The sequence below is a fragment of the Furipterus horrens genome, unplaced genomic scaffold, assembly GCF_987537825.1.
Source record: "Furipterus horrens unplaced genomic scaffold, mFurHor1.1.pri manual_scaffold_2, whole genome shotgun sequence".
Taxonomy (NCBI): domain Eukaryota; kingdom Metazoa; phylum Chordata; class Mammalia; order Chiroptera; family Furipteridae; genus Furipterus; species Furipterus horrens.
This window is the reverse complement of record NW_028327172.1, coordinates 192,919,304-192,937,913: the sequence shown is the minus strand read 5'-3', so window position 1 is coordinate 192,937,913 and position 18,610 is coordinate 192,919,304. Positions and strand designations below refer to the sequence as shown.

Sequence of the window (18,610 nt, the reverse complement as noted above, 5' to 3'; positions counted from 1 at the left end):
TTAGATATCTATCCATTGATGCAATGAGAAAACAGATGCAGACAGGTGACTTGCTCAAGGTCATACCACCAATCAGTGTGGCCCAGATGTGAAGCCTCTCCCACTGCATGTATCCAGGAGGCAAAACCTGGTGGACTCGCCCACATGCTAACTTCCCACCTGGTCTACTCTTCACATTTTCCTAATGCAGAGAGGTAGTAAACACTCTTCCCAGTGTGGCTGTGTAACCAAGGCTACTGCTTGAAATTAAAACAAAAGAGTGGCAGAGCTTCTGTGTCACATCTCCTAAGTACGACCTTCAGCGGGCACATTTACAAGTGTAATTGCCCAAAGTATTTGAAAGTTATGAAAAATACAAGGTGACAGGTTGCTCCCTTCTATGGAGCACTGTGAGGCCACAGTCCCCACACTACCATTCGGTCTGACCATTTGACTTAGCTCTAGCCCATGGTTGGAGAGGAAAGGATGTGGGCCATGATGATGCAATACGGTCTTGACCCTAAAAATCTCCCAGGCACTGTCCTCTGGCTTTTTCCTCCCCTGGCTGACTGGGAGAGCAATGCCTGGGCAACTCTGTACACCATGGGTTGGAGAAGCAAAGCCACTCTCAGTCTGGACCTCCAAATGAGTTCTTGGAAGTGAGCACCCCAACCAACCTTCACACACATCAGATCGGCAAGAAATATATTTCTATTGGGTAAAGCCACTGACATACTGGAATCTATGGTATTGCTACTTAGCTTATCCTAATGAAAACAAGGAATATTTGAAGATAGGGGCAAGTATGGCTTTAAAGTAAGAGAAATAAAGAGCATGGGTAACATCTATTGTTTATCATCAACCATAAAACAAGCCTTGGAGAAGAGTAAAACATACACTAACTAGTTTCCTTCCAGAATATAAGAAAAATCCCTATCTTGCTTTCAGAACAGTTCATTTATAAATTGCTTTCTGAAACAGAGAACACCTTTTCCAAAGAAAGAATGTTAGAAATGATGTTCACAACCCCAGGCCCTATCAAAAAATCCATTTGCCCAAGTGCAACAGAAATGATTCTGAAAATAACACCAGTCTAGTGGGCCTCTGAGACCTGAGGAGCCTTGGTGAATGGAGAGGGCACAGAAAGAGGCAGAGGAGTTTCCAGGCAAGGACCCCAGTGCCTGAACATCTAGGAGGGCCCCAGCATGGGTGGCTTGGGTAGGTTAGGCAGGGCGAGTGGGGGCTGGGCAGGACCTGAGGAAATGCTCCTTCCAGCAACCTCAGTCTTGGTGACAGCACAAATCCATCTGTCCACAGATGTAATGTTTTTCATCCTGCATTTTATCAAGGGAAGCAATGAATTCAGCTAAGCTTCCCCTGTGTGTCTGATGTGATCCCAAGAGGCAGTTTCATTAATGAGCTGTGAAGCTACTTTCTCATTCATCCTGTGCTGCCCCAGTGATGTTAAGAGGTGCTCAGCAGGAGACCCGATACCACAGGGCTGCGTGGCTGAGAGCAGGAGGGCCTCAAGGGCACTGACACACAGCTGCGCTTGCAGCCTTGCTGCTGGAGCAGGGGCCTGGACGCCCCTGCTGGAATGGATGTTAACCTTTTACCTGCTGGCTGGTGGGCAGGCCCAGGGGTTCCTGGGAAGGGGTTAGGGAGTCCAGGCCGGTAGTGATAGGGACACATGGGAGGCTTGAGGCAGCAACTATCCATCCACCAAGAGGGACAGAAAGATCCCAGGCTTTTAAAAACCAGCACAGCTGAGCCAGTGCATACAACTATCAGCTCTGGAAACAGACCTGGGCTCAAATGTTAATTCTGTGACCATCCAACTGCGTAAGCATGGGTAACTTATTTCTTCTATTCTCTGAGCCTTAGTTTTCTCCCCTGCAAAATGAAGATGAGAATGTGGATAAGAAAGCACCTGTACAATGTCTGATGTTTAGTAGGTGCTTAGTGAAAGCTAGTCCCCCTGACGCCCCTCCCCAGCTCACATAATCTTCACGGTAAGCCCCAAACACATAGATTAGGATAAAGGATAAATAAGATCACAGAATGAAAAGGATAAGTGGACTGGGAGAGACCGAAGAAAAAAAGAAAGCAGAGAGGGACTAGAGGAAAAAGCTACACATTGTTGAAGAGAAATGTTTCAAAAATAGGGCAATGCTCCCGGTGGGAGGTATTACCAGCCCAAACTAGACTTTTGGGGTAGCCAGGTGCTCATTCTTGGAATATCACTGACTAGAAGCTCTGTAACATATTAGAAACTGGACTGTGGAGCCAGTTCTGAGGCCAACATCTTAGTTCAATTCACAACACAAGAGTACCTACCTTCTGGCTCATAAGGATAAACTGAATTAATATAGATAAGGTGCTAAGAATGGGGCCTACCTGGTAAGGACCATACACCCTAGCTATTCTTTATTCTTATTATTCACTAGTGGCACCATGGAAAGCACACTGGACTCAGAGGCAAAAGCTCTGCCACCTCCTAAAAATGTTGATTTTTAGAAAAGCTACTTAAGTGTCTGAACCTCAGAAGTGATCTGTAATATAAAAGGACTGCATTATAACTAAAATTTGCTGAGCACTTAGTATGTGCCTATGGCTGTACATACTGCGAGTTTTTTTTTCATTTAATGTTCACAGTGATAGTTTGATCAAGATTTCCTATGATAATGTCCATTTTCCAAAGAAAGCTATGTCTTCAAAAGGTTAAATATCTAGCCCAAAGCTGAAAGGTTGGGGAAAGGCCCCGCCAAGACTTGAAGCCGTTTCAGAGACACACCAGATCCTACTCTCTTAAACACTGTGCACTGTCATCTCTAACCCCAAGATGCTGTAATGGCACTGCAAGTATATACTTGCAGGATATCATATACTATGGTGTATAGCACAGCAAGTGTATTTGAAGAAAGGAATATTATCAGTGTTCATAGAAAACAAAGAAATATAGGGTTAGCCCAACAGAATCAAGGTAAAGCCCAGGGCTTTTTGTTGTGTAACATGACTCGGGACGGGGTCAGATGAGAGAGGTATGAAAATAGAATCTAACATTGGAGAATCAAGAGGCCAAAAGTCTAATATCGCATCATTTCTAAACTTACCATGCTTTATAAATGAGACAATCTAAAATGATTACTTCTATATGAAATGAGACCTTAACATGGATTCCACTATGATCTCAGAGAATGGTTCTAAAGTTCCAAAATGAATACAATTTATACAACATTCTTTTTAAGTGTTTTCTCTCCCATCATACTCTTGTATAGGAAGATTCACATCATGAGATGCCATTATAAATTTAACATGTTCACCTCCCCAAAAAATAATAGATTTTTTTTTTTTTTTTTTTTTAAGGAAGGGAGGTTTGGAAGTAGACAAGCTAATCCCAAAGTTCATAATCAGGCAAATTCTGACTGAAGGACAACTAGCACTATCAGATATTGAAACATAATATAAAGCCTTGATAAATAAATAGTGTGATCTAGGAGAAACATAAGTTACTGCTAAACCTCAAATCATTTCTAGAAAACCATTTTTAAGTACAAGATCCAGCATCCAGTCAAAGAGAATCAGACAACATGAATGAGAACCAGAAAAAAATATAGGAAACAAAATTAAACTCACAGGGACTCCTGATATTAAAATTATTAGACAGACTGTAATAACTATGCTTACTATAAAAATGCAATTATTATCTTCAAAGGACTAATAGTTAGATTGACAATTGCCTTCTTAGCAACAACAAAGAAGGCCAGAAACCAGTAGGATGTGTCCAGTATGGAACACAAACCAAAACTACGAACTTAGAATTCTGTCCTCATCAAAAATAATTCAAAAAAGAAGCTGAAAATAATGACATGCTCGGTTAAATAAATAGTGAGAGTTTATCACAAGTAGACAGTCACTAAAGGACATTCTTTAAGCAGAAGAAAAATAGTCCAAGAGGGAAAGTCAGAGAATACAGGATAAAATAAAGAGCAATAGAAGTTATAAATTTATATAAACACTGCCATATAAAACCTCCATAATGTCTTGTGGAGTCTTAATATAAACAGACAAAGATCTAATAAATTAAAAATACTATTTAAAAGAATTAAAATACATGACAAGGGTAGCACGTAAGTCAGAAAGTAGGTAAATGGACTTAAAATCCATCAACTTATAAATGTTAAAAAAATTTTTTAAAAGACACAATTCTAAACTAATGGAGGGGAAAATGGAATGACAAAACAGACACTATATGCAAATATAGAATACTGGCACAGGACTAGCTGGAGCAATGGAATGGAATAGAAGATCCAGAAATATGTCCAAGTACATAAGGCGATTCAATAGATGACGAAAGCGGTACTGTATACCAATGGAGACAGGACTTGGTGTCGGGACATCTAGATACTCATTTGGCAAAAACAAAGTTGAACTTGTACCTTCTATCTCATATCAGGATAAATCCCAAATAGATCAAATATTTAAATGTGAAAAATTAAACCACAAAAGTTCTATAAGAAAACATAAGAATTCTTTTCATAAGAGTTCTACTACAACTCATAAACCAAAAGCCTTAGTAAAAGCCTCATAATTTCAAGTACATACAATATTGCTAAAAGCCACAAACAAAATCAAAGGATAAATGATCAACAGAAAAATGTCCACAATTCACAACACAAAGAGCTGTCTCTGTAATGTATAAAATGCTTATGCAAATCAATGAGAAAATGATTAATAAGCCCATAGAAAAAATGGGCACAGAATATGAGCAGATAATTCACAAAGTATAAATGACGTTAACTTTATTAAAATATGCAAATTGAAACTAACTGAAATATCATTTTTCATCTATCAAATTGGCAGAAATCCAGAAGTTGGAAGTAATATAGTAACATGTTAATATGTTGGCAAACTGATACTCTCATGCATTTCTGATGAAACTATATATATATATATATATATATATATATATGTATGTGTATATATATATATATACACAACCCTTACAGAGGATACTTATCTATTTTATTATGTATCTATTATAATGACCATATCTAATATATATCCATTATGTTCATTATAATTACTATTGCATATACTATTTAACCTAGCAATTCTACTTTGGGGAATTTATCCTATAGATATATTTAATACTTGCAAAAATGACACGTGTACAAGATAATTTATTGGGGCTTTTTTTTTAATAGCAAAAGACTGGAAACAAACCAAATGTTCATCAACAGTGACTAGTTAAAATTATGGCAAATGCATACAATGGAAAACTATGTCTTTATTTTTTTTAAGTCAATGTGGAAGCTCTCGATGCACTGAGATTGGGAGATCTCCAAAAAGTATTGCCAAGTGAAGAAAACAAATTGCAAAGCTATTCAGCTAATATTCTACCTTTTGTGGAAAAGGGGGAAGAGGAGTAGAAGCTACAAGGATACAAATATTTGCTACAAGGATACATAAGAAACTAAAAACCGTTGGTACCCAGGCCCCGGTTTATTTGAATAAATCAACAGTAAAAAACTGTGTGTGCCCATCGTTATGCATTCTTTGTTAATTTAATTCTCCTATGAAACTCCTTATTTATTCATTTAAAAGTACGATACATTAAAATTCACCACAAAATTGTGAAACTGTTTTCTATCCCTATTAAGATATGAACAGGGGAAAAGTTAACCTTTTAAGCCTACTCGTGTATTATATGAATTTTTAAAAGACATATAATTCCAACACAATTATCTCTGGGTTGTGGGATTACAGATTATTTTTATTTTCTTCTTTGTGTTCTCTGTTTCTTTAGTGGCCTGCATCATTTTATAATTAGATTAAAATTCATTCTAATAAAGGCAGCATTATAAAGAGGAAATGATCTTCAGTGGTTAAGAAAAGGAAAAAATTTCTACTCTAAGGATAATTACAAACTGGAACAGTTTACTAATAAAGATAATTGGAATTTCTATTTCTGCATGACTTTATAAAAACAGTATTAGGCTAAAAGGTCAATCAGATGATGTTTTGTCACAAAGTTGTCATGGCAACTGAAGAGCAGCATTGAGAATATTTTTTCATTAAAAAACAGAATAGTGCTGACTGTACAGGTGGAAGAATATAAATTCTGCAAATGGTCTTCAGTCCTGCAGCCTCTCTGTAGCTGTTGAGGGTTATTAGACTTCTGACATTTAAAAGCTTCTCTAATAATGTAAAAAGCTCTTCCTAAAGTGTCTCCATAGAACATTACTGAATTATTTCAGAAATAGCCTGGGCAGAGCTAGTAAGCTAGAACCATCAGAGAAACAGGCTTTCTAGTAAAAAAAGAAAGCCTTTTTAATTATAGTTTTTCTAAGAAAACTTGAAGACTTGTATTTGCTTGATTCCAATGAACTTCAGAACCCTTCTGAGACAATAAAATTAAGGCAAGAAAGAATTTCCAGATTCTAAAATATTCAAAGAAATGACTCCTTCCAGACTGTTGGACAAACTTGGATTCTGTAGGTATGTTTGAAAATTTCACAAGTAATCACAAGATCATATATGATAGGGGTGGGGAGAGCGCTCAAGACAGCTATCAAGATAGTGGAAGAAGTATAACTGGAGGGAAGGAACACAAAATGAAGACCAAGTCAGACAGGTTACAGAGATGATCAGGTGGTCATTTTCCTACAATGTAGGAGCTATTATAGTTCTCAACTGGGGTCATTTTCCCTTCCTGCCCCAGAAGTTACTTGGCAATGCCTAAAGATGTTTTTGGTGGTGGGTGCTACCGGCATCTAGTGGGTATAGGGCTGGGGATACTATAATACTAAACATCCTACAATGCATGAGACAGCATCCCGCAGCAATTCAAAGTATTGACTGTGCCGGGGTAGAAAGCCCCTGATCTGGGGTCGGTGGGAGGTACAGGAAGGGAGGATATTGGCCCCACAAAAACAAGATAATTCACAAAGGGGATATTATTACCATAGCTACCTATAAGGAGTCTCACCAAGTTGCCTGGCCTTGGAATGGCTTTGTCTTTCATGTGCCTTGGCCCATGTGATCAGGGCCCGCTATATGCCAGGGTGACGAACCTCTATGGGTTTTCCTGAAAGTGCCCTGGTTTTAGCACTGAGAGGACAAGTGAAGCCACTCTGTTGGCCAAGAGCACAGTGCCATTTGGTCATCTGGAATTTTTCTCTTTTGAAGCGAAAAACCTGGTTCCCTTCATGGTTTGCTTTGTGCCTTCTCACACGGAACAAGCTCCCAAAGGGCAGGCTCCAGGACAGAAAAGACCATGCTCCCTGTGCCTGGTGGCTGCCTCTTGGCAAGCAGCCCCAGTGCGAAGGGTGGAGCCTCTTGGCATCTTGTTTGGTCCCCACCCAGCTCCCCCCACCCAGTTCCTTGGTCCAGGTTCTCCTTTGGATAGGAGCCCTGGGGGAACTCTCCTGCCCTGGAGGCCTGAAGGGCTTGCTAAGAGACAGGGTATGCAGGCAGCAGTGGTGGGGCCCCTTCCCTGAACTCCTCCTGGGCGGTACCCCAGGCCATGAAATGCATTCCTCCAGAAGGGAGTCCTTTCCCGTTATCTTTCCTAGATTATACTCTCTCCTCAGCCTCTTCCTTATAAATGTGGAACATATTCTATAGACTATCCTCTGATCACGGGATGTGACATATAGGAAAGCATTTCACAAACTGTAAAGTATAAAATGAATGTAATGGATTAACGTCATAATGAGAAATCACTTGTGTTTAAGATCAGCGTTGGACAGCTGTGTTTCTCTTTCTTGATAAACATTCATAATTACCATGTGGCAGACACTGTTATAAGCACGGCACAAGTGTTGGCTCATATAATACATATTCACAAAAACCTTATGAAGTATTATTATTCCGATGTCCATTTTACAGAAGAAAGGGAGGCAAAATGATATTAAATAACCTTTAGATTCAGGCAGGCTGGTTCCCAAGTTCCCTCTGGATGCTACCTGTCACTCAAGCCATTGCAGGAGAAAGGGAGTTGCTCCAATAAGGTACCCCTGTAATGTATCACTAACTTTCAGCCCACCGCTTGCATTTGTGGCCTGAGGGTCATGTGCTGCAGGAGAAACCCTGAGTGAGTCATTCGTGAACACATGACTGTGCTCTTAGTTCCTCCTGGGTTTGTTTCCTGAAACAGCTTCCTCGAGTGCTGAGCCAACGAACGGGGCCGGTTTCAGTTCTGGGAAAGAGGCTAAACCCCAGTCCCTGTGCCCACACTCCAGCTCTCTGCAAGCCGGTGACCCCAGCCTAGCACGGCCAGCCACAGAGACTTCCTCAAACTGAGAAACGCTTGCTCACCAATGAGGGCCCTTGACCAACAGCCTGTTGGCACACCAAACACCTTGCAGGCAGCCTCAGAAAGATCCAGGAGTTAACAGTTTCATGAAGACAGTTCTAGAGACAGCTCATGTGACAGTCCAAACAAATGCAGAGAGTATAATAGGCTCCTGATCAGATTCCATTACAATATAAAGATGTCCCTCTGCCATTTATTCTCTCCCAATTAAAAAAAAAAATCCACTTATGGTGCTTCAAGCTTTTTTAAAAAGGTCTGGAATAACCTTATAGTTACCAAGAGACAGGAATGCAGCCAAACAACAAACCAAAAGCCCCATCTCAGCCTTATCACAGACACTTTCAAACTCTGGGGTTTCCTCTTACTTCAGCCCAAAGCTTAGGGTTAGATAGATGGGAGTACCATAGTGCTCTTCCCTGGTAAAGAAACCAACAAACACACACTTAGGGTCCCTCCAACCCTAACCCCAGCATTTAACAGATATTTGTTGAATAAATGGTCTCCCTCTGACTCCATTCTCTGTGTTCATTCATTTTCCATTTTCTTAGCTTTTTCTCTCAATATCCTTTACCTAGTGTCACAGCCTACTTAAATTTCACTGTTCTTGCATCTAAAAGCTTATATTTGGGGGCTTTTTCTATCGTTTTCTCTTTCACCTTAGCTTCTAGAGTTCCCACGTTACCTAGGGCATCAGGAGGACAAGAGACTTCACTTCTCTATTTTTCGGCTCCTCCACCTGCCAATGGTGCTGGAACCGTCCTTGCTGTGCGATGGACAGAGATAATGCTCCTAAAATACCTGGCACAATGCCTAGTGCACAGGGCACAGCCCAACACATAATGGCTACAGTCAGTGAACAAAACCCCTCAATTAGACAGAATTACTAGTTCAGACTGTGCATGTAGGCAAAATTTTGTAACTTTTAAAAGTAATGATGAAACATAAGATCTGACTGCAGGGAGAACTAGAGAATTAACTGGGCCCATTTTGTGGAGGTCGTTCAAATCCGAGCACGTCGTCACACTCGTGGGTAGATCCACATCAACAAGAAGCTCTGGGGAAAACCAACAAAGCATTTTTCTCTATGGGTCTTTCTTTGCTGCCATTTTTTCCAATGACCTTGGGGTTACTGTGCTGGGAAAGTGAACGTTAGGGTAATTATTGACCAGCAGAAATACAAGGCATTTTCTCCCACCCTGATCATTACTGTGCAGAAATCTTATGCAAAATCTAGTAATTATTTTTTAAACCCAGAAATGTTTTTAGAGTGCTCCTAAATTCTAATTCTGTTTAAATGCCAACCTGCTGAATATCACGGACCTCTCTCTACTAGGAAACTTTTCACTAACAAAACTAGTGAAGTCAAATGATTCCACCTCATGGTTTTTCTAAATTTGTTTACTTTCTCTTTTAAAAAGACAGTCTTAGACTCCAAGTGACTTAGCTTTATGCCTGAATCCTTTTCCCTTTCTCATTTTCCTCCCCCCAGTTTCTAATACCTTCTCTCTCAGTTGCGAAAGATAATCAAACCGCACAACAAATGAGTTTATTAGGTTCTTCGCTTGGGACCTAAACTCAGTCCTCTTTCTGGTTTCAGGCTTCAACAGTTTCTGAGAACAGCACAGGATAACCTTTGGGCACCAAGTGAGAAACCTCAGACACACGGAAGAGGCCTTATCACCATAAGCACAGTCGCAGTGGATGTACAGGTTGGAAGGATAAGGGGCTCGAAACATGGTTGCCAGTGCCCCCCAACAAGGCAGCCGCCCTCCTCTTGGCCCTTTCGCACCTCTCATCCTTCTCCGTGATGGTTTACTTCCCCCCGCATAGCAAAGCAAGAGAGTGATGTGTCCACCCTCAGTCCTGTCCTCCTTGTTGACCACGTTAAGCGGTCCCACCTGGACCCCACTGCAGGTTTCAAATGGGGATCCCAGCAGCCCCTGTCTTGCATGCTGCAAGAACCCGGTCCTTGGTGTCAGAGAGATGCCATGTTTGAATCCTGAATCTGCCTGTCCTGATGATGACTTAAATCTGTCTCAAATGTAACACGGCACTAATACCAGCTGTATGAGAGTACTGGATGCCATGTCAGGTAGAGTCCAGTGCATGGTATACAGCAGGAGCCCAAAGGAGGTAGCTGTTATTTTTTGTGACATTTTGGAACTCATGGTCTACATCATTAACTCAGCAAAGGGTAAAAAATGTTAGAACTCAGCCTTGCCTTTTAACATTAAATTAAATCACTTTTTTTTTTTTGTTCCTAAAATATATTACTTGACAGGACAATGCTGAATCGCTAACCCTTTGGGAATTTTGTCAGCCTCAGAGTAGAATGAGCTGAGACAGAGAAAGTGTCTTGGAAGATTCATCAATCACCCACTGCCCTACAGAGAAGTCTGTCTGACCTGGGAACAAATAGAGTTTTATGACTGCGGCCATAAATGATGCACTAGAACAAGCAAACAACCCACAAAAATGACCATGTATCATTCTTTTATATCAGGCATTGGGGTACTACGGACAAGCTATGATGGAGGGTTAAATTATGGCTTGTCATTCCCAAGATTTACTCAAAATAGTCTGGTTTCAAAACATATTTATTTCACAAGTTTCTACAGAGTCAGTTAGGCTGCAACTTCACACATACGGAGGAATAATCCCCTCTCACATCATTCTGGAGTCTTAAAAGGAGTCATAAGCATGTTCCCTGTTCTCAAATACCTTTCTCTCACATACAAGCACCTAGAATAAGTAACAATACAAAACAGTGTTTGATTAAGGAACAAAATAATTGGCAGGGACACATCATATGATTTTCTCTCCTTTTACTCCACACTCTTTTCCACTGCTGGAGGCTGATCCACGTGGACTTGTCTCCCTTGCTCTCTGGCACCCCACTGAGTTAAGCCCACAGGGGCACAGGCAGAAGATGAGAGGCTGGGAGCAGAAAAGGGAGGGGCATTTATGCCCTGGGCTCCCCGACTTCCGGGTGACAGGGGGCTGGCTGCAGCCCGTCACTGAAGGCTCCTGCCAAGGCCTCCTCCACGCAACTATTTTCTCTGGGTTTTTGGCAGTACTTCACAATCCCTTCTTGGTTTCCCTAAACCTTGATAATCCCTTTAATAATCTCTCTTCAATTATCCTGTTGAGTGTACATCTGTTTCCTATTGGGAATCTGACCAATAGAGCTGCCTCCCCTTCCTCCCACAAAAGAGAGTCACTCCAAAAACTAGTGTTTGTTTCAAAACAACTTAGCTGAACTGACTGGGGAGAACACCTTCACTTAGGGATATTTTGCCAAGATTTCAAGCTCTTAGAACAACACCTGATGAGTGCCTGCTATGTGTCAGGTGCTAGGTGGTGGGGACAGGTGGGAGCCAAGGCCTCCACACTGAAGGGGAAAGACAGACTACACGTAAGTGAATAGTTAAGATCATTTTGGAGAGCGGTAAGTACGGTGAGGTCAGTAAGGCAGGACGATGGGGTGGAGCCTGACAGGGATTGGTGAGATCCCTGAGATGTTTGTGCCGAGAACTGAATGAAGAAATGAAGGAAGCCTAGCAGAGATTTGAGGGGAGAAGAGTCTGGGCACACACAAGGCGAGCACCTGACACAAATGCCCTGCAGTAGGACAAGTTGGCTTGTATGTTTTGTTTCTGATTCCAGGAACAGGAGTCTGCAGCTGGAATTTGGTGATAGAGGCAGAGGAGAAAGAGCAGAGTTGGGAGGGTGGAGGGTGGCCAGGGGTCTGGTGGTAAAGGGCCTAAGGAGCCATGGTCACGAGTTTAGGTCTTATTCTAAATACAAGGACATGTCACTGGGGAGTATTAAGCTTCACAGGGGGACACTTGGGAAGATGAAGAATTAGAGAGCATCACATAGAGATGGTTGCTTTGGTTTCTTGGAGGAAGTCTGCTTCCAGGTTGGTACCTTCTGCTTGTGAGATGATGAGAAGGGGCAGGGGCACTAAGATGAAATGATTTCTTCTTTAGAACAGAGCTCAACCACCTACCACAGAAAGTGGTTAAAAAGATAATCCTGCCCTCCCTGGTGTGGCTCAGGGGATTGAGCACCAGCCTGTGAACCGAAGGGTTGCTGCTTTGATTCCCAGTCAGGGCCCATGCCTGGATTGCAGGCTGGGTCCCCAGTTGAGGATGCGTGAGAGGCAACCACACATTGATGTTTCTTTCCCTCTGTTTCTTTCTCCTTCCCCCTCTCTCTAAAAATAAATAAATTATTACCCTAAAAAAAAGAAAAAAAAGATAACCCTGAGAGCATTCAGGGAAAGGGTTGGTGGTAGTGAGTGGCATGTCCTATAGGAAGGAAAACAAGAAGCAGCAGAAGCTACAACAGTTGCAGAGCTCGGGACCCAGCTTCTCTTCTGAACTCCAGCTGGTAGACCAGTGCCTGCTGGACCTCTCTCCTCACAGCTGCCCCAGTTCACCATAGTGGACACTGTACTTGCCTAAGACGTACAATGTAATTTTTGCTATGTGTGTATAATGTGAAATGGTCACCACAGTAAGTCTGGTTAACATCCATCGCCACATGTAGTTATCTTGAATCTTCATGTCTCTACTGCTACAGCCAACATCAGGCTTTTCACTCAGACTCTTACAATAGCTTCCTTACAGGGTTCCACCCCTAACTCTAGACCTTGTTGCCAAAGCGATCATTGCACAACTGGGATCTGATCGTGTCACTCAGGACCAACGAGTTAGCAAAGCATACCAAGTCCTCTGGGATCGGTTCCCTGCCCCCTCTGCAGTCAAGTGTCTTGTCCCAACTCCATCTTTCTGTACTCTGTCTTACCCTACTGTCCCTACAAACTATTGGCATTGCCTGAACACACTATTCTGGTGTCAGGCTGTTTCTTGTGCCTGCCTTTTCTTCTCCAACCTTATACATTATCCTCAATTCCCACTCATCTATCAAAACCATTCAATTGTCACTTCCTCTAAGAAGTCCTTCCTGATCGCCACCCTGGTAGAATCTACTGTCTCATTCCTGCCCCTGCTCACACTGGACTCCCTTGCAACTTCTATCAGAGCACCTGTGACATTTATTGTCCTCATTTATAAACTCTCTCCCTGGACTAGTATAAGCACCTTGAAGACAGGAGCTTTGTTATTCGTCTTTGTATTCCTAGCACCCATCAGAGAGTCTGGCACATAATAAGTGTTCAACACATGCTTATAAATAAAACTTTAGTAGAGATATGGAATGTGCCCACATAGAAAAGACAAAATAAGAGAAGAGAAACTTCAGGATCAAAGGCTAATTGCAGAATGAGACAAAGAACAACAAAGGGTAGAGAAAAAACAAAACAAGGTCAAGGATAGGCACAAGGAGAGCACGTAATTTTAACTCTAAATAATTTTAACAACTTGTAGATGAATGGCAGCTCTGACAGAACCTCCCAGATACAACAGCAAGACAGCTGATAGGGACCTTGAAGACAATGTTGGGTACTTTATAAGGCCAATAATAATAATAACAATAACTTTGTAATCAACAACAGTTATCCACAACTGAGTGCATCTCATATGCCAGGGACTTTACATAGGTTATAACTTAATCCTTGTAACAATGCTATTATGTAGGGATTATTATTGTTTCATTTTATAGATGAAGAAACCAAGGCTTAGCAAGTTTAAAATCCTAGTCCGAGGTCACACAACTAGAAAGTGGCAGATCAAGCCCACAACTGCCTGACTCTAAAACCTGAGCTTTTAACCACAGGTACTATGGTGTCCATAGCATAAAATATTATTTAAATGCTTTATAGTGGTATCTGTGATTAGATTCATTTAATCATACTGTTGAACAGCTTTCTTAACCAGTTGAGTTGTTTAAAATTCTATGTTTATATTTATGAGATTTCTCCCATGATAAGTAAAATTAAATATATGGTACAGTTTTGTAATCAGAAAGTATCCAAGACCACCTGGGTTGGACAAGCTTTAAAAAAACAAATTACTAAATATGTTTTATGATTTGCTAAGACATAGAATTTGTTGTAACTGTTTTTATCTGAGCTCATTACGATGTTCTCACAAGGTAAACTGGTGAGAGCCCTGTGGACCATGACATGGGACCTTTCATTTCGATCTAACAGGCTGTTTTGTATTGATATCGTGAGAAACACTGATATGGCTTTAAATTTTATGGTAGTCACATTATAAAAGTACAAGAAAAAAAACAAAACAGGTGACATTAATTTTAATATCTTTTCTTTAACCCCAACATATCCAAGACATTATCACTTCAAAAAGAAGTCAGTATAAAAAAAATTAATTACTAAGTGAGGTATTTCACATTCATTTTTTTAACCAAGTCTTCAAAATCTGGTGTGTATTTTATCCTATAGCACACCCCAATTTGGATGCTAAATATTCATAAGAAATAATCTGTAAAATTGGGACAATTATAATAGAATAAATAATTTAAAAAATAAATAATCTGTATTATATATGTTACAGTTGAAAAATGTAGATTCACACATCGAAGTTGTTCCAAACATACTTACAAGCATCCCAATAAAGTTGTATTTAACAAACAAACAAATACTTTACACTCCTCAGTTTTTAAATTTAAATTAATTAAAATTAAAATTCAGCTCAGCCCTGGCCAGTGTGGCTCAGTTGGCTGGGTGTTATCCTGCAAACCAAAGGTTGTGGGTTTGATTCCTGGTCAGAGCACATGGCTGGGTTGCGAGTTCGGTCCCTGGCTGGGACGCATGCAGGAGGCAACCCATCGATGTTTCTCTCCTATTGATGTTTGTCTCCCTGTCTTCCCCCTCCCTTCCCCTCTCTCTAGAATCAACAACACCACCAAAAATTCAGCTCAGTCACACTAGCCACATTTCAGAAGCCACAGCAGCCAATGGCTACTGTTTCAGACAGCACAGCTGCAAATAATGGTTTTTGTTTGTTTGTTTTCAAATGTTCAAAATGGAAAGGTCAGAAAGCTGAATGGAATGCTAGCCAATATGAACTGACTGCCCTCTACTTACAGGGGTGAATTAACTGTGCATTCACGACTTCCATTAAAGTTGTACAGACTATGGCTGAAAATAAGGGAGAGAAAATAACTGTGAGGAACATTATTAATTCATTACTTCACTTTTCTAATAGGTTGTACTTGAGGTCATTAAATGAATATCTAGTCCATGTGACTGGACTACTTAAAGATTTTATCCCAACAAATCCCCGTTTGCAAAAATTAAGAAAACTAAGAGGATTATGTGTTTCCATGTTAGTTATACTAGGAAAACAGAGTTGCTGCTGTTTATTTTAAAACTTTACTGTGCACAGGAAAAAAAAAAACTGGTATGGAATGAAGTTCATGAGCCAAATAAAAAAGAAAAGGGGAAAATAAGATCAAATTCCTTTGGGCCTAAGTCTTACGTATCCTTTTCATTTCAGAGCACCAGAACAAGTTCACCAACATCAAGAACTGCCACGTTTACTGTGGAAGAAGCAACTAAATTACCCCCTATATACCTAATTGTCTCATTGGGCTCCAATAAACTGACCTTTAAAGGTCTTGTATAAAGAAAAAGCACATACATAACACAACTGCCTATGATTTTCCTGGTGGTCTTTATTAACCACAGTAACCCCATTTGTGGGGCTTCTCAGAGCAAAACCCATCTTCACATCCATACTTCACAACAAAACCAAAGGAAAGAAGACAGAATTGCTCAAGCACATAACCCTGGTTCATTAACCATGCTCCTACTACTACTTATGAGATCATGACAGGTTATCCATCAAAGCTCTTCAGGGCAGACAAAGAGCTTTTTTTATTCATTGCTGACACCCAGCACTAAATACAATGCCTGGCAAATAACAAGAACTGTAGAAATATTTGTTGAGTGAATGAGTAAATGAATGAATGAATGAAAGAATGAAAGAATGAATGAGTGAATGAATGAATACACTCTGGGGAACAACAGTGGAGTAGGCATCCTTCAGTATTCCAGGAGGTGGTTAACAGGATGGCACCCTTTATCACTTTCCACACCAACCTTTCCCGCCCACCCCAAGCTCCTTCCCTCAGGTACACTTGATGTGTCAAATCCACTCGGTTCAAGTGTTCACTAAATGCCCAGCACAGTGCTGAATGCTAAGGGGGCAAAAATTCATAAGAAAGAGAGGGTGCATGTCCTAGAGAATTAACATGTTAGGGAGATGCCATGAAGGCATCTGATAGGTTCATCCTGTTGCGGTTTGGGATAAAGAACCCTATTGAGTAGTGGGGTGGGGGTTGGGGTCACCTAAAGAATGTAATTATGAAAAGAACAGGCTCCTCAAATCAGAAAGAGAATCTGGAAGATAAGCCTTTGACCACCAGAAGCAGGAATTCCTGCGACTTGGGGTGTTCTTTTGGGTGTGGAGTCAGACTTTTGGAGGGCGCTCCTAGATAACAGGGGTTAATAGCCTCTTCGTTTCATGGAGAAGAGGGAGGGAGACCTGGAGCACAGGCCCAACTACCAACAAAGACGCAAAAGCATTCTCTTGTGAATCAGAGTATGTAGTCTGCATGTAACTTTCTGTGTTTATTCCACCCCCTCAAGCATCCTATATCCAGCTTGGACTCAAATTTTAAAGTGGGAGTGGAGCTCCTGAGAACAAGCAGGTGGGGGTAATGGTAATGGGTAAGAGCTGTCCAGGAATAAGAGTCACAGGTAGGAGGATCAGACACCCATCCACTGTGACGCTCTCCAGTGCCCATTTGGAGGATCTGAGTTCCCTTTTAAAGGTGTTTTCTGAGTTTCTGTACAGAACAAGTCCACACACATGCATGCGGCAGGTAAATACAAGATGGCTGCTTGATGTGGTGAACCACAGATTCAGAACAGATGTACAGAAGCAACGAACAAATATTTTAGAGAATGGCGAGACCTTGGGCAGACCACAGGACTTCCTTGTGCCTCCATGTCCTCATCCATAACATGCAGGGCTTGGCCTGAATGTTTTTACCAAAGGGAATTTCCTGCTCTGACATGGCTGACACACTAAGTGCTCAGAGTTCAGAATGCAGGATTCCGCTGTACTAGGTGGTTGGAAGGGGCTTTGTGGAAAAGAAGGACTTGAATTGGGAATGAGGGGGTCGGGTATTTGCGTATCTAGTAAGACCACCGGAAGGGAAGGGACAAAGGCATGAACAGTTTGAACAAAGACTCACAGCCTTAAGTTTGGGGATGCTTGTGGTGCATTTGGGGAAGTCCTGCCTGCGGAGTTGGGAGGAGCGTGCTAGGGGCTGGAGCTACGCACAGGGTCCACAGGCTGGGCTGGAGAAGAAGCTGTTGGGCAGGGGCAGGAGTAAAGGTAAGGAAGAGGCCAGAGGCCCTGACTCCCTTCACCCCTCCCTGCGGTTCCAAGCATTTACCCATTCAGTAAACATGCGTTAAGACCCTGTGACAGGCCTTGGATGCTACAGACAGGCAGAGAGGGATGAGAGAGGAATTGCCCTTTCCTTCTGCTTCTAAGAATTCTTTTCCCCTTCAGGCATGTTTTAGAGTTTACTGTAACTTCACTCCAATAAATAAAATATTGGCGATGTAGGGGTGGCGTGGGGGGTGGGGGGCATTCTCCGCATCTTAACTCACAACTAAAAGACCCTTCCCGGCACTTTCCTTAACCCTCAGAGCCATGGTTTCTTTCTCTAATAATGGGCACAATGACACCCATTAAAGGTAGCCATAAAAATTAAACAAGACGCCCAGGGCATGGAGTGAGGGGGATGCCCCACTGTTTAGGATTGCTAATTAAATCACACAAGTAAAGAGTAGTGCCCTTAACAAATGCTGGTTACTTGGTATTTTCCCTGTTTTCATTCCAAGGAAGTAAAAAGCATTGAACTGCAGTTTCAAGGAATTGTAGTGACTTGCTAGGCCCTGAGACTGGCCCTCTGCCAGGCAGCACCATGAGTGGCATTGCACTGATGTTTTTTTGTTTGTTTGTTTTTGTTTGTTTGTTTTGTCAGTAACTTGCCAGAACCTCTGTTTGGCCTGACCAGTCTTGAGACCTGGCTGTGTCAGCTGGGACAGGGGGCCTCAGCCCACTGCCCTCCCCACTGAGCTCCCCACTCCTTCAAAAGGTGTGCAGAGCTCTCCCAGACCTGGATGTAAGGACCTGCAACTCAAAGGACCAGTGGGGTGCAAAGCAAACACAGAGCCCTGACACGTACTGGGGTGTGGCCAGAGGGATGACAGATAAATTTGAATTTCAGATAAACAACTAATAATTTTCATTTGTTAAACAGGGCAATCCTGGGCCAGCAGGAAATGGGGGGTGGTGTGGG

At 41.7% G+C, this 18,610-nt stretch overlaps 1 protein-coding gene across 1 annotated transcript in view; it reads right to left on the bottom strand.

The window, feature by feature from the left end:
* The window catches only part of RBM47 (RNA binding motif protein 47), a 118,416-nt gene extending 103,055 nt beyond the window's left edge, over nt 1-15,361 (bottom strand). Inside the window, exon 1 of the mRNA XM_090266960.1 lies at nt 15,315-15,361. The gene's annotated coding sequence lies outside the window, so the exon portion shown is untranslated. The remainder of the gene's footprint in view (nt 1-15,314) is intronic.
* Nucleotides 15,362-18,610: the final 3,249 nt, after the last annotated feature.